At 40.3% G+C, this 17,540-nt stretch overlaps 1 long non-coding RNA gene across 1 annotated transcript in view; it reads left to right on the top strand.

Annotated features, from left to right (window-relative positions):
• LOC120383867 overlaps positions 1-17,540 on the top strand; it is a 605,485-nt gene that overhangs the window by 59,436 nt on the left and 528,509 nt on the right. The window lies entirely within an intron of this gene.

The following is a 17,540-nucleotide window of genomic DNA, read 5'->3' as shown; positions in this document are numbered from 1 at the left end:
GAAATGCTATCTAGTTTAATTTATTATAAGGTGGATGCACAACTGGTTGAAAGACCATACTCAGAGAATAGTTATCAGTGGTTTGCTGTCAGTCTGGGAGGGCGTATTTAGTGCAGTCCCGCAGGCATTGGTTCTGGATCTGGTACTATTCAATATTTTCATTAATGACTTGAATAATGATGTGGAGTGTTTGCTTGTAAAATTTGCAGATGACACCACGATGGGTGCGGTTGCAAGACTTTGGAGGACAGGATTAGAATTAAAAAAAAACCCCAAAACAGGAAAATTGATCTGAATTCAAGAAGATGAAAATGATAAAGATAAAAATGTCATTCCATAGGAAGGAAAAAATTGAATGCACAGCTAAAAAATGGGAAATAACTGGCTAGGCAGCAACACTGCTGAAAGAGAGGGTTACAGTGGATCACAGATTGAATCTGAAACATCAGTGTGATGCATTTGCAAAAATGCTAATATAAGTCTGGAGTGTTGTATGATGAGTGCTATAGGTACGATATAGGGAGGTAATTGATCCACTCTACTTGGCACTGATGAGGCCTCACCTGGAGCATTGTGTCCAAATTCTGGGACATCTTTAGGAAAGATGTGGACAAATTAGAGTGACTCCAGAGGAGAACAACAAAAAGATTTAGGAAACCTAACCTATGGGAAAAGGTTAAAAAACGGGGCATGTTTAGTCTTGACAAAAGAAGACTCGGGGGGTAGGGAAGCACATGATAAGTCTTCAAATATATTAAGGGCAGTTATAAAGAGGATGTTGATCAATTGGTCTCCACGTCCACTGAAGCTAAGACAAGAAGTAATGGGCTCAATCTGCATCAAGGGAGATTTATGTTAGATATTAGGAAGACATTTCTAACTATAATGGCGGTTAAGCTCTGAAATAGGTTTCCAAAGGAAGTTGTGGAATCCACATTGTTGGAGGCTTTTAAGAACGGGAGGGACAAACACTTGTCAGCGATAGTCTAGGCTTACTTGGTCATGCCTCAGCACAGGACCAAGAAGACTTCTTAAGGTCCCTTCCAGCCCACCATTTCTATGATTTTTGTGCACCATTATACTTCTTGGATTCAGTGTGGGCTGGAAGAAGAATGGGGGACATACTACCAAAAATTCTGCTTTCTGGGTATTTCTAGACTGGGCAGAATAAAAGACAATGAAACCACATTACCTGTTCCTGCAACATTTCTAGGCCAGTTTTGCCTATCCAAAAGATTCTGAGAAATATCTGAAGTTTGGGATGAAAGTAAGCTATTGATTAATGATCACCGTGCAGATTGCTTAAACCAAGGTTTTATATCTGTTTGTGTAACATATGTAAATAATTTTATTTTTCAATTTACTTGTTAACGAACAGTAACACTAGTGTAACACAGATGTACATTGCTGGGTAAATAGCATGTGCCCTCGAGCTCTGGTTTGGAAACATTTCACATTCAAGATGTGTATAAAAGGAAAAGTTCTAAATCACATTAGCACCACAGTCAATTTACAAACATAGGCTTCATTTTTCATGCTGCATTGGTTCTACAGTCTGTATTAAAAAATCACTGAGAATGCTGATGGGGACATGTGGATGAAATTATACAACTCGACAAGGCTCTTAAGGTAGCTCTTGCAATAGAGCTGTGATTCTGCTTGTCCTTCAGCAGGGAATTCTGGGGAGAGATTGAACCAAGACCCCAGTAATAAACACTCTCCAACTTAGAGGGAAACTGGATTCAAACATGACAACATAGGCTCATCTCCAGCAGTTTCATATCCTTCAGCCAGATCCTCAGATGGTGTAAATCAGTGTAGCTCCATTGACATCAGCTACGCTATGCCACTTAACACCAGCTGTGAATCTGGATGCTAACATATTGAACTGTAATCGGAGTTTAACATGCCGATAATGTGAATAAAATAAATCCATAGATGCTACCTTCTAGTAACCCATTACATTTATATACATGGTTGTAACTATGAAATACATTAGAACCTCAGAGTTACGAACACCAGAGTTACAAACTGACCGATCAACCACACCCCTCATTTAAGCAACCAAGCAGCAGAAGAGACAACCCCTCCGCAAAATACCACATATACAGTACAGTCCTATGTTAAATGTAAACTACTAAAAGAATAAAGGGAAAGCTTAAAAACAATTGACAAGGTAAGGAAACTGTTTCTGTGCTTGTTTCATTTAAATTAAAATGCTAAAAGCAGCATTTTTCTTCTACATAGTAAAGTTTCAAAGCTGTCTTAAGTCAATGTTCAGTTGTAAACTTTTGAAAGAAAAGCCATGGCATTTTTTTCAGAGTTACAAATATTTCAGAGTTACAAACAAACTCCATTTCCGAGGTGTTCATAACTGTGAGGGTCTACTGTACAATTATGATGCACGAATCTCAGACTAACACGGCTGCTATTCTGAAAGCTTTCTTTGTGTTTTTTAGGTGTAATCAGATCAATCTGCACCATCTGATTCAGAAAGGAAACATTGTTTATTATCTCTATTACATGTCAATCATCTGTAGTTAGATTTTTAAGGTGACTTGTATCCTGTTATCTGTATCAGGTCTGGAAGCCAAGATCTCCTGAATTCTGTTCCTGGCTCATTTACTGATTTATGTGTGGCTTTAGGCAAATCATTTTATCTCTTTCTATTTCCCAGTCTATGAAAATAATAATAATATTTACTTACTCCACAGTGGTGTAGTGAAGAATTGCTATTTACAGATTGGTTTTTTCAAAGGTGCTGATCATCCAAAGCTCCCATGGAAGTTAAAGGGAAGTTGTCTGTACTCAACACTTCTGCAAATCAAGCCATTAATATTTGCATGGTGCTACTGAAGATGTAAACTGAGATTTTATTTTCAAAGGTGCCTAGGAGATGTGGAAATGTCACATAAAATATTGTTTAAATATTGGATCATTTTTAAATGTATTAGCTTTATTTCAGTTATTTAGATTTTGAGTATTTAATCTGAATGCCCTCACATGGACAATACATTGACAAAAAATTGTTGTTACTCAGTCCCATGCTACTGTGTCCATTATGGAAGAGTAAGGTGACCTGACCACCTTGAAACACTGAGCTAAGGTGACTTTTAATAAGATTTCTATCATTGTCTTTTATCTTTATAGGAAAGAAAAGTATGTCCATGAGCAGAGTAAATTCCTTTCAGCACGCTGTCAAAAGTAATCCCTGATTTTTCGGAGGTGTAAATCAATGTTCTCTCCAAGATTAAAATTTATAGATGTAGTAAATCCTCTATCCTGTGAGAACCACTGGACATTCCCCACTCTGGGAGCATTTGCTGCACTAGAGCAAATCACATCACAGCTCATTCTTATGACCACTGTATTGCATGTGCATTCAGTAGGGATTCATAATGGTCTGAACCTGATTGACAAACCTTATGTTGAAAGGCATTGGTCTTTGAGCCAATGAACCACAAATCCAAACATGGCAGCTGCACTGTATAAGTTAGTGAAAAATTCCAGTTTGTTGACTGCATTTATACTTGCTGTATAGATACTATTACTGAATCTTTATATCTGCTTTGCATGTGTGCAGATACTAGAGAGAAAAATCATTGTATATTTTCACACTACAGTATCTTGGCACAGAGGGTGCCAACGTAACGTAGCAAGTGAGTGCCAGAGGTAACCATCTAGTGACTCTGTGGCCTTTCCTACACTACAGAGGCAAGTCAACCTACGTTATGAAACTCCAGCTACATTATTCATGTAGCTGGAGTCGACGTAGCTTAGGTCGACGTACTGCAGTGTCTACACCATGCTGGGTCAATGGGAGACACTCTCCTGCAAAGAAGGGAAGATCGAGCAATTAGGATTTCTGTACACACACAAAAGGTACCATCTTAGCTGTAGCAGTATAGTTAAAGCATTTCACTCCTCTCCAGTGTGGATGTAAATTTAGCAGAAGAAGTGATACTGGTATAAATTATTGGCATTGCTATTAGGTGTTGTGCTGATTTAAATATTTTGGTAAATATGTCACTAAGTGAAATAGTTAAATCAGTACACAAACAGTGTGTAGACTAGGTCTTACTTTTCAGTCAATGCCGGGCCTTCCATACAGGTCAGATATGAATGAGCCATTGATCCTTGAGAGCATTATCATTGTTTACTCTTGTTTACAAAACAAACACTCCTACATTTTATAATTATTATCATAATGTTCCTTATTTCAGCATGAGGCAGAAACCTACAAACAGTTTCTACCCCGAATAAAACAGTTTATGTATAATCTTCACTGGGACCTTCACATGTAGTGGCCTCAGTGGGATGTGGCTGAAAAGTAACTCTTAGAAGGATCCGGCGCATGTTTCCAATAGCTTCCAATGTGCTATTGTATCAAAGTGAAGCTTTTTGTTACCACTTCCATAGCTCTGCCCCTCTTTACTTCTGCCTCTTTGTTAAGCTTTGAATTTCCCCTTTGATCCACCAGTGTTTCAACCTTATGCATTTCCCACACAGGGCTTGTCTACACTTACAGTGCTGCAGCAGTGCAGCTGTGCCACTGTAGTGCTTAGTGAAGACACTACCTATGCCAATGGGAGAGCTTCTCCTGTCAGCATAGGAACTCTGCCTCCCTGAGAGATGGTAGCTCTGTCAATGGGAGAACTCATCCCAGTGACATAGCACTGTCTACACTGGGGGTTCTGTCACTATAACGATGTTATTCAGGGATGTGGATTTTCCACACCCTTGAGCTATAGTTATACCAACGTAGATTTGTAGTGTAGACCAAAAGTCGCCTTTGTGCTTTCTTCCACATAGTCCCTATGCGTCGCACAGTCTCCCTGAGTTTATTCACAAGGCCTTTACTGTGTCCATGTTTAGAGTTCCTCTTCCACAGTGCTACTTGCAGTTTATCAAGTTGACGTATATAAATTGCCTGCTCTTCTTCCCCCTCATTTAATCTGTCTCCTTGTCTTTAGTTTGCTCTTCAGAGAAGGATCCTTAAGAAAACACAGCACGTAATGGGTGCTATGATGAATTAATTAATGCGGGTACAGGTCCCACTAAAACAGGAGTGCCACATTATTTACCTTTATTGAGAATGCCCAGAAATTAATATTATTATGACGTTACTTGGCTTTTATTTCTGCAAAAATCCAGGTCCTCGCCTTTTCCTATGGAGATGTCTGTATATGCTACTCTGATGTACAGTGTTACGAACCATTGTGTGGGACAGGAAACTCTGGTTTCCCATTAAGCTAGATCTTTTGCACCACTCATCAGGAGCATTGGGTTTAGCTATGTCATGGAGCAAGGTAGTTTAAAGGGTCCACAACTGTGCACCATGACCAGATAAGTACTTGCTGGAGGACCACAGAAAGCTAGTTGCGAATGTAATACAGGCTCACCTCATTTCCAGCTGCTAAATGACATGTAAGGAAGCTAAAAACCCGTTAAGTATACTTTCTTAATGTTATTTTTCCATGCCACCAGTTGCCGTCATTGCCACAGAAATGTTATTGGATCACAAAGGGGAGTAGGGTCGGCAGAGGGAGTAGCCCACATGATCATGAATAGGAAAGGAAATGTAGTTCCGCTGATTAAGATATTGTCTGGTGTATGAAAAAGTTTGGGAACCCCTATCCAGTTGTCAAAGGAAGGCACATGGACTCAGGCCTCCTGAGGGTTCTAATCTCAGCGACTATTCACAGCTCGTTAGACAAGTTCCATATGCAAAGATAGTTCTGAACCAGAACCTCCTGCCTTAACAAACATTTGGAAATGTTTGGATCTGAATTCAAAGTTTGTAGTCTGCTTTCTATACCTTGGGCCAAATTCACCACAGTTTTTCTCCAGTTTTAAATCAGATTAAGTGATAAATTCTCTCTCCCCTGGAAAATGGATGTAATTATTCTTAGCTATTTTACAAAGTATTCTGAATTTTAATTAACTGTTTGTAAAATATTTTGAATTCCTCTGGCAGAAGGTGCTGTATAGACACATGGTGCTGCTTATTAGTGACACAGGAAAAAAGGAGGTTTTTTTTCTTTTGTTGCTCCTACTTTAATCACTAACTTTATTTATTTTTATTTATTTTATTCTGGTATTGGACATAAGAAGTGAACACATGGTATAATAGTGGCAGCTCCCTGGCTTCATAAAGTTTCGAATATGTATGTATATTTTATTACAAACAAGCTCACAGGACTTCTGCTAGAGCAGCTAAGCTAATTTAACATCTGGAAAAGCATTTAAAATATGTATACTAAATAATGTTATGACTCTAGATAAACTTGCCAGAGCAATCAAATTATAGACAAGCCCTGTGTGCATTTTTTTTTTAAATGGAGCTGATTTTCATTTTATTTTCATGGGTCATACTTAAAATGCACCAGAAATACTGCACATGCTCTGGTTTAGAAAGTGAGATCTAAAAATAGTCTTATTTGGAGTGAGATATAAAACTGTCTTCCTAGTAACTTGTAATCATTAAAGAGCCCATCACTTTTGACAAGAGTAGGATACTTATGAGCTGACAAATTCCAGCTTAGGGGCACAGTCCTACTAACCTTTACTCATGGAAATACTCCTCTTGCAGTCTGCATTCTGTCTCCAAAAATTCTCAAATATTCTTTGCAAATGGTGTCCATATAAGAACCTAGATATAAGATGGATTCTCTCTGCACTTTCAGAAGGGTAACATATTTTTCACTTCCTATCCTAAATGGTTGTCTAATGTTCTGTGTGATGTCAAACAGCTGCTGTGTTCCAGTCCAGCTGTTTCCCTGTAGTTGGGTGAAGTGGTTAGGGGGATTTGGCTGGCTGGCTGAATGAAGGGAATAGTGCTTTATGGCTGGGTTGGGGGGAAGAGGTCAAACTGCTGCAAAAGGGACAAGAGTGAAAACACTGATTCATATCCTGAAAACTGGATGCGTGGAAGGGTTTAAAAGGGCAGCCTCATGTGGTGAATTGCCCTTTTACATGGAGCAGGCTGAGGGAGCACCCACCCTCCCTCTTTAGGTGGTGAAATATCACGTTTGGTCAAGACCTGCTGTGGGCATTGCGCTAGCCAACCCTTTTTAAGGGGCTGGGAAGGAATTTTCCCCTTGCCATCAGATTGGCGTAGGTGGAGTTGGGGGGTTTTGGCCTTCCCCACAGCGGATTCAGGGAGGGCTTTGTTGATGTGTGGCATGGAGGAAGTTAGGCTCTATGTTACAATTCATTACATAAATGTGGGGCAGATGTCCAGTGCAGGTACTCCATAGGAAAGGTATACAGTGACTGGATAGATTGCTTGGTAAAGGACTTAAAAAGGAGGTGTTGGTTAAAGGAACAGAACTGGGGTTGGGGGGGGTTCTATAGATGGTTGGGGCTTCTATAGATGGTATGGAAGGGTGCCAGTCCTTCTTTCTTATGGCTCACCTTAACCCTCCTTATGAGGTAGAGGTTAATGGTAAGGCTGGGGGCTCTGGATGGAAAAAGAAGTGGGGCTGGAGGAAGCCCTCTAGGTGGTTATTGAATGAACACGAGGTTACCTGCAGTGTACACTTTTATCTGCCAGGTAGTCCTAGACACCTAATTATAAAATTGCGGCCTGATTAAAATGGTATCAAATGTCTCCTGTTCTTCTCTTGGTATAGCCAAACATTCTCAGTTGACTTCAGTGGGAGAAGAATGAGATGCATAGTTTATGAAGCATTTTAGGATTCTTTGTGATGAAAGGTGCTGGGTAAAAATAAGTTGACTTAAATGATATCGTCTGACATAGTAACATATGATACACATTATATTATATTTTCTTGTGAATATTAATGATTTAAAGTGTTCGGTTGACAGGAGATTGAGTTATAGGAAATGTCAGTCAACTCTTTGTCTTGTCAGCATGCTGTCTTTCTCTCCATTGTGTCTGGGAAAATGTATTTTAATTTTGCAAAGATCACTGCCTGTCTCTTTACCTTCAAAAATGTATTTTAAAAGCATCAATTCCAGCTCCACACAGACACTCAATCCTTAAATAGGGAAGGGGCGAATTTTTAATACTGTAGAACAGGGATCGGCAACCTTTGGCATGCGGCTCGCCAGGGTAAGCACTTGGCAGGCTGGGCCAGTTTGTTCACATGCTGCGTCCGCAGGTTTGGCTGATCATGGCTCCCACATGTGCTGGCCGCGGCTTCCTGCCACCCCCATTGGTCTGGATCAGCGAACTGCAGCCAGTGAGAGCCGTGATTGGCCGAACCTGCAGACGTGGCAGGTAAACAAACTGGCCCGCCCTGCCAGGGTGCTTACCCTGGTGAGGCACGTGCCAGAGGTTGCCGACCCCTGCTGTAGAACCTCACTGTTGCAAATGGAGATTGTTCATAATTCTGAAATGTTCATAACTCTGAAAAAAACATTATGGTTGTTTTTTCAAAAGTTTACAATTGAACAATGACTTAATACAGCTTTGAAACTTTACTATGCAGAAGAAAAATTCTGCTTGTAACCATCTTAATGTTTCCTTGTCAAATGTTTTTTTTTAAACTTTCCTTCTTTTTAGTAGTTTGCATTTAACACAGTACTGCACTGTGTTTGCTTTTTTTTGTTTCCTTTTGGTCTCTGCTGCTGCCTGAGGAGTGTGGTTGACTGGTCAGATTGTAATTCTGGTGTTCGTAACTCTGAGGTTCTACTGTAATGAGCAATCCATTGGAACCACAGACACAGGGACATGGTAGATTTTCCATCACTTGTTTTTTTAAATGTATACTGGACATCTTTCTGCAAGAGATCCTATCGCTCAACCAAAAGTGATAGACTTATCCAGGAATCACCTGATGAAATTTCTATGTTTTTTTTAATGCAGGTCAGCCTAGATCACCATAATTATTAAATATTATTTGTACTATCTTAATACCATCTGGCCTTAAAATCTATGAATTTAGAAAATAGGGAACCTCTGGTGCAGTGGTTTCTATTCAGCAACTTTATAGTTATAGTAACTTCTGATGCCAGGATATGGTCTAGTAGGGTTGGATGTTCAAAATAGGGTGACCAGATGAGAGGAAGAAAATATTGGGACACATGGCGGAGGGGTCGCCAGCGGAGCAAAAAAAAAAAAAAAAGCTGAGTGCTGCCGGCAGAGCAAAAAAACCCAAAAACCAATACCGCTACATATATGGAGACAAATTGTGTCCTGACCAAAGATCGGTCGGGATGCTGGACAAACACCTAAATATCGGGATGGCAGGGATGGCTCTATGTATTTTGCTGCCTCGGGCACGGCAGTCAGGTGGCTTTCGGTGCCATGCCTGTGGGAGGTCCGCCGGTCCCGCGCCTTTGACGTACCCGACGCCGAATTGCCACCGAAACCGCGGGACCAGCGGACCTCCCGCAGGCATGCCGCCAAAGGAAGCCTGACTGCCACCCTCATGGCGACCGGCAGGCCACCACCTGCGGCTTGCCGGCCCAGGCACGTGCTTGGTGCACCAGTGTCTGGAGCCGCCCCTGCGGGATGGTGCCGATTTTATTGGGACGTCTGGTCACCCTAGTTCAAAAGCACTCAGTGGTGGCCTAATTCTGCTCCCACACTGAAGTACATGGTGACATTCTCACTGACTTCAATGGGAGCAAAGGTAGGCCTGTGCTGAGTGCTTTTGAAAACTCCACCCCACATACTGTTACAAATTCTGTTTCTTGTGTTAGTAGCACGCTTTGAATGCATTACACTCTGAGCTCTCTTCATTTTGGGGGCTGACTTTCAAACTCGCTCTCAAATAATGCATACACAATTGTGCGCCGAATTTGCATGTGCCGGTATTGCAGTGGGGCACACACACTGAATATCATGTGCTCATTTAATTTGCTGTTTGCATGTGCAAATACCTGAGTAGTGAGTTCCCTTTTAAACACCACATATAAAAGTTATGGGCCCAATCCTTCAAAGACTTGTCAGTAACTTAATTCCTACGAGTAGACCCACTGACATCAATGGAAGTACCTGCAAGATTGAAGCTATTCATGTGCATACGTCTTTGCAGGATTGGGCTTCGCAAGAGCAGTTGCAGTTGTGTCATTTTGACTGATAAATAGACAATGTATATTTAGTAACAAGAAGTGAAGAAGTTGAGCTGAACAATAAACTGAAATCAGTATGGGAGGATTTTTTCATGTTCAAATTCCCAGAACGGTGACTGGATTTTAACCTGTTGGAGGAAAAATGGATGTTTTCACTTCCCACTTCTCCATCAATACTTTTGTTTGCAGGACATGATGTATGCACCTGCTACAATGGATGTTTTTTTTTACTTTACAGAGAGAGTCTTTTTTAATGAGAGAAACTGGGTGACTCTCAAAGAAGGGCAGTAGAGCTAAGCTCAGGATTCCACTTTGATACTGATGAGCTGGAATGAAGAGATGAAAGTGACAGCAAATGAATATTGGGAATGCCCTCACAGCTGATATATAAAGAGCAGTAGCGACTTACTTTCCTGAAGCTTATCTAACATGTTACAGCATGTGTTTTAATTATTTCCACCAAGAATATCAATAATATTATATTGGCTTTCAAGGCTTTAAAAAATTAACCAGTAAGTTAAGAAGAGACTGCAATCTAGCAAAAAGAAACAAGGTAAAGAATCCCATTTTAAAACAGTCTCCTTCAAACACTGCATAAAAATTGTTGATTATGTAGCTGGCATTCTTTATAAACTAGTGGCTACATTGATTCACACATAACTTGCAAATGTCTAGTTTTATAGGGAAGCCCTATCCAAAATGTCACCCTGCTCATTTCCTTGTACATTTTGTCTCTTTCCCCTCCCACTGCTCACCTGTTCTTTGTCTTTTTATGGTACATTGCAAGGGCCTCGAATAGGGGTTGTCTTCCCGTGTGTTAGAAAAGTGCTCAGCACAAGGTCAGATCCCAACCAGGGATCACATACTAATCACATACTAATAAGCTAAGAATTTGATTGTAACTTTATTTAATGTATGCAAACTATGTAGTGTGGCAATTTACCTGTGAGAGAGGCATAGTTTATTTTAAAAAAAATCAGTATTCTATCTGAATGATTTTGCCTGCTGTTGTTTCAAATGTCTCTGAAAGAGATTAGATTTTTTTTATTTATTTACACTGTGCCCTTGACAATACCTTATTTATAATCAGTTTCACTATTTCCATTGTGTATCCTCTGTTTGCGATGGTTTTCTACACGGCAACTTTGGGAAAAATAGGACAATGTGATAGTAAGCCCATAAAAACTGGAATTGGGGGAGAACCCAGGATAGATGAATTTTAATTGTTTTTAAAATTGACTGGCTTTCATGTTCATTGCGTTCAACGCAGTCGTGACACTAACACTAGGTCACACAGATTTACTCTCTAAATGCCAAATCATGACTTTAAGGAATGGCCCTGCCTTGGGAGCAGTACAGGTCCACCATCTTCCTGGGAGAACCAGGAGGCATGCTCAGTATTGCCAACTTCAAATGCTCAAAAATCATGAGTCAAGTCCCAAATTTCAGTAGTTGTGGGGCGCGGGAGTGGTTCTTTTTTTTTTCTGGCATATCGATATAGATAGATCTATATCTCTCTCTATCTGTCTCTATATATCTATATAGTTAAACCTACAATTTTTGGGAGGGGATTATATGTATGAAAGAACCCACAATATATGGAATGAATTGTGGGTTCTTTTATGGACTTTCTGGTTTCTAGGCCTTTAAGGTGCACTCGGATCAAATTTTCCAGCTTTTCTCCTCAGCCATGATAGCAAAAAACATATGGGTTATTTTTAATGAAAACTGAGATTCTCATAAAAAGAACAGGAGTACTTGTGGCACCTTAGAGACTAACAAATTTATTTCAGCATGAGCTTTCGTGAGCTACAGCTCACTTCTTCGGATGCATAGAATGGAACACACAGACAGGAGATATTTATACATACAGAGAACATGAAAAGGTGGAAGTATGCATAACAACAGGAAGAGTCTAATCAATTGAGATGAGCTATCATCAGCAGGAGAAAAAAAACTTTTGAAGTGATAATTAAGATGACCCATAGAAGGGGTGAGGAGAACTTAACATAGGGAAATAGATTCAATTAGTGTAATGACCCAACCATTCCCAGTCTCTGTTTAAGCCTGAGTTAATTGTATCTAATTTGCATATTAATTCAAGTTCAGCACTCTCTCTACCAACGTGATACATGCCATCATGTGCCAGCAATGCCCCTCTGCAATGTACATTGGCCAAACCGGACAGTCTCTTTGCAAAAGAATAAATGGACACAAATCTGACATCAGGAATCATAACATTCAAAAACCAGTGGGAGAACACTTCAGCCTCTCTAACCACTCAGTGACAGACCTGAAGGTGGCAATTTTGCAACAAAAAAACTTCAAAAACAGACTCCAAAGAGAGACTGCTGAACTCGAATTAATATCCAATTTATGCAAGCATAGAGATGGAGCAGCCCAACCACTGAGCGCAAGGACAACAGTGTGGCTAAACATGGACCACGAAAAGCAGGGGGAAGTTTCTTATGCAGTCAGGCCTCAGCACATGTGTAAGGGGTAGGCAGAATCTTGCTATGTAAATTAAATGTTCTCCTTACACTTTCATTTGTAAACACATGTGAGATATGTGAGTAAATTGGAGAAATACATCCAAGGATCAGACTAAGGGAGAGTTGGTAGTACACCTTCTAGCTCTGCCCACAAAATAAGCTCCATCCATCTGAGTCGCTGGAACAACACATCACTCATTGTAGATTAAGCAGATGTTTGTATTATGACCATGTAGCACCCTGAGCTCCACTGGGCTTCTGGAGTTTGACTTCCTTTTGGAGAGACTTGCCTTTGGCTCTGCTAGTCTCCTTGGGCTTGGGTCCTTATTTATTGGGGGAGAGGGAAAATAAGTGGTGATATCTCTTAAACACCTCCCACTAGTGGGAACAAAATGAGACAATACTCCGTAGATTGTGCAGATCTGTAACCCTCCCTCTCCATTCTTACATAGGAATGAAATAATTAATTGTGGTGACATTTAAATGATCAACACTGGGCATCTAAATTAATGTCTCACTGAGATGAACAGGGTAGTTCACACCTCTTAGAGCTGTTCCAGGCTTTCTAGAGACTCGCATCCATGCTGAAAGTGGGTTAAAGTAAACAGGATCAAGTCATTCTTATTCTGGAATAAAAGGGTCTACATATGGAATTATTCAGGAATAGCTGTTCCTCAATAGCCATTCGTCAGAAACTCCAGTTGTAGACAAACTCGTAGTTATATTGCTTACACTCATCTCACATTTTTTTTTGTTTTCTTTATGACCATTACAACTAATAACTTAATGTTTTAATTACATAAAAACAGATTCTGGAGAACAAGATCGTAGATTGAGATAGGGTCCTACTGGTTCTTCGCAAGCCTTGACATTGTCAGTAATTTTAACACATGTTAATACAAATGTATTTGATTGTTCTGCTGTTAGCTAAACTAACTATCACCCAGAAATGGTTCACACACAACCAAGCAAAGATTTCACCTTCAGTAAGTTAACCTTACTTTACTCTTTAAAATGAGAGTTTAAATGAAAGAAATGGTACAACTAAAAAGATTTCAGATGATCAAGGTTATCAGTGTTTTTCTTTCAAGCAATGTGTCATCTGTGACTTTTCCATTGATTTTCTTGTCAGATAATTTTCCATTGTTTCTTTTTACATCATTTTTTTTATATCTCAAATAATCCTTTTGCAAAAAATATAGCATATCCTTTGGCAAAGGTGAAATGAGACATCAAGCAGGGATTACTGGATATAACTCACAGTTTGAGCTTGTGGGAGTCAAAAACTCAACATTCCCCAAAGCATGCAGGGTGAAATTAATCAGTATGTAGAGGGGCAGCACAAGGCCTAGGCACTTAGCTGTGGCTTAAGCACTCACTCAATCAGAGCTTAAGTGGGACATAAATTGTGCATGGTACCTGGTCAGCTGCAGAGGGGTGAACCTTTGGACATAACACTTAGCATTTACATAGGATTAGATTTTGTCACTTTATTCATACTGAGTAGTAACTAGCACTGAAAAAAAGTTCCACTGAGATCATCAGTGGGACTTCTTGCTGAGGAAGGAACTGCTCAGCCATACTGAGTATGCTGGGAAAATGTGGCCCGTTGTGCTTTAGAACTTTAGCGTTTCACCTATATAAATCCACACAAACCTCTGATGAAGTAAAGTGCTATCCCCATTTTACAGACAGGAAAGCTGAGACAAAGCGTTAACACAGCAAGTCATGGGGGGAAATTGGAGGATTGGAACTCAGATCTTTGCTTCCAATTCCAGACTCAGAGCAGTAGGACAAGCTTTTTCCAATGAGATGAGACCATAGCCCTGCTTTTGTTTTCCCATCTGCTTCTGTTTCATAATTATATTATATATCTCTTATGAGAAGCTGATAATTTGGGTCAAGTAGAGATAGCTCTGCCTGGCTTGAGATGGCAGTGACGGCCAGTTACATTACTAGGGTGAAATCCTGGCTCCACTGTTGTCAGTGGGAGTTTTGCCATTGACTTCAGTGGGGCCAGGATTTGCCCTTAGCATATCAACACATGGAATTCAGTAGGTAGGACTCTGATGAAGGTGAGTAATTGATTTAGCCTATGAGAAGTACACCCAGGCTCACTTGCAGTGTTAGGGACATACATCTCCTTTTGCCTTTGTTATGAGCTGAGATCCCATGTGACTGAGAGGAACAGTGTGAGGTCAATCAAGGTTTAAGTTTTGCAGTTATCAATTTCTATAGCAGTAAAACCTGGCATTGTTTTAATCTTATTTTTTCCCCTTAGACTTAAGGGCTTTGGTACCACTAATAAATATTACAAATTTTGGAGAACCACTGCAACTGATAAAATCTATAGTGTACATGACATAAAGAAACATACAGTGTTGTTATTTTTCCAGAGATCAGATGCTCTTTGAGAAAATGGAAGGTGCAGTATAAGTGAAGAACAGCCCTTTACTAAAACTGTCTCCCCACTCCCCCCGCCCCTGCATACCAACAGCACTACCACTATCATCCTCTTTAAAAACCCATTGTTATCATAGTGGCAAGGGTTACTGAACTTGAATAACCATTGTTAGAATTCTGAGTGACAATCCCATTGTGATTAACCCTCATGAATATTAACCTAAAATTCTAAGAACAATGTAATGGGATATTAATTCATTGGTTGTCAGATACTGGCAAGACCCCTATCTCAGTTCAAATGTATTTATAAATACTGGTTCAAGTTTCCATGTGGCAGTCTGAAATCTTATCAATATTTCCAAGTTTTCCAGAGTGTTTTATGGCAATTAAATGCAAAGGGACACTTTGTTTGGACTGTGTCTCAATTTCTTTCATATTTTTTTCTAGTACAGCTTGAGGTGAGGCTGAGGGAAATCTATTCAATATTGTTATTTTGTTTAGCTTCTACTTTGTAATGACCCAAATCAAAAGAATAACTGGGAATTAAGCTGTGTCCATTAGTGTAAAGGAAGTTTAAGCAATACAGGATTTAGCTGTAGGTGGTAGTATAGATAGACAGCATGGGTGGCACATGAACTGCCAGCTGGGGGAGGCTAACTCCCAGCCCTGCCCTTCTGTCACCCATCCCAGGCTAGCCCTCTCCCTAGCCCCGGAGCACCAGGAGGGCAGGTGCGTGGCCACAGCTCCCCCAGCCCCAGAGCGACAGGAGGACATGCAGCACGGCTGCAGCCCCACCTAGCCCTGGAGCCCCGGAGTCCCAGGAGGGTGGGTTGCACGGCTGCAGCCTCTCCAGACCTGGGGAGTCGGGAGGGCGGGTGACGCGGCTGGAGCCAGGACCATGCCACAGGGAGACTGGACTCTAGCCGCACAGAGCGGGAAGCTGGAGGACAGGTGTGGTCAGAGTGTGGGCGAGGCCACGCCTGGCTGTTTGGGGAGGCACAGCCTCCCCCAGCCTATGATACCCGCCGCCCATGATAGATAGCTTGAGGTGGCAGTGACTGACAGTAGGAGTTTTGCTGTTGACCTCAGTGGGGCCAGGATTTCACCCTTATGGTATCAGTACATGGAATTCAGTAAGTAGGACTATGATGTTGTAGAAAATTTGTTATAGCCTATGAGAGGTACACCCAGGTCTCTACTGTATAATTATCTGCCTTTTGTTTGCTCTGCCCAAATGTTCATACTTAGCTTAGAGTTCAGTCCAATATGAAACACTAGAAGCGTCAACAAGTCAAAAATGACCTTTTCTTGTTGGCAAGAAATGTGGCTATAATTACGGGAGGGTCTGTATTTGGTGATCAGTGGCAATGGATGGACACTGCTACTCTTAGTAGTCAGAGCTTGTGATCCAATTTAGCAAGGTAGTTAGGTATCTGAGTAGTCTCCTGCTCAAATGCTTGATGTTAGACCTCCGCTTAAGTACTTTGCTGAGTCAGAGCCTCAGTAGTGTAGAGAGCAAACACAGCTGTGAGGGACAAACGATGAGATACCGGGGACTTGAGGAAGGGTTTATAAATCCATTTCTGGATTTACAGCAATGCTAGGGGAGATTCTAAAAATGGTTTGGTCAGTAACGTAAGCAGCTGTTAGATATACAAAGTTCTGATTTATAAATCTTCTCACTAAATCTGGAGGACTGTGTTTTACTTTACAAACTTATTTCTAAGATTGCATTTAGCCAACCTCGTTTCTAAAGCACTTGATTGATGGCAAGATGGATTTACAAATTCACAGACACATTTACCATTCTTGTGTGTCTCAAGGCAGATATACAAATTCAATGACAGATTTACAAATCATGTGATAAATCCCTAAATAAAAAGATTTTGTTCACCCCAACCTTATTTCACACTTGAGATTTAGGCTATAAATCAGGGCTCTGAAGTCCTGCCATAATAATCAAGTTTATAAATCCTACTCTCATATTTAACTCTAAATTATGATTTATAAATCCTTTTCAGGTTTTATATCTCTGCTTCTTCCCTGAAGCAAAGATTTAGTAGGGAGCTTGAAGTTACATATCTGATTTTGACTGGGTAGCTTTCTTTACATGAGTATATGAAACATGATGGATTCTCTCTTTGAGCCTAAACAGAATCCTAGAATCTCATGAGCATACCATATCTTTGTGTCTCAGTGAGATAATGTATCTTGTTGTAGTCAGGTAAAGGGTGTTACAGTGGAAGACAAACAGTCCTAACTCAAGTAGTTTTAGACTAAACACCCTTCTGTTTTTCTTTAATTTCATCTATTAAAGCATCAATTAAAAATATTTAATGATATAAAAGCCTTTCAAACTCAGAGATATTCAGTGCATTGAATAACTAGTGAAATTATTTATTTCTTTATCTATAATTTATTATTGATACATTTTACCTCTCTGTTCAGAACACATTTCTCTCCAAACTATATGGGGCCAGATTTCTATCTCAGTTACACTGGTGTAAACTCAAATCAAAAACTGGCCCATAGCCTTCAAAACGTTTGGATACTGTCCTGCAGTGTGTCTTGTTTAAATAAGAAATGTAAGAATAAAAGGAT

This window comes from Mauremys reevesii, linkage group 1 (genome assembly GCF_016161935.1).
Source record: "Mauremys reevesii isolate NIE-2019 linkage group 1, ASM1616193v1, whole genome shotgun sequence".
Classification (NCBI taxonomy): Eukaryota; Metazoa; Chordata; order Testudines; family Geoemydidae; genus Mauremys; species Mauremys reevesii.
This window is presented reverse-complemented; position numbering and strand designations above follow the sequence as displayed.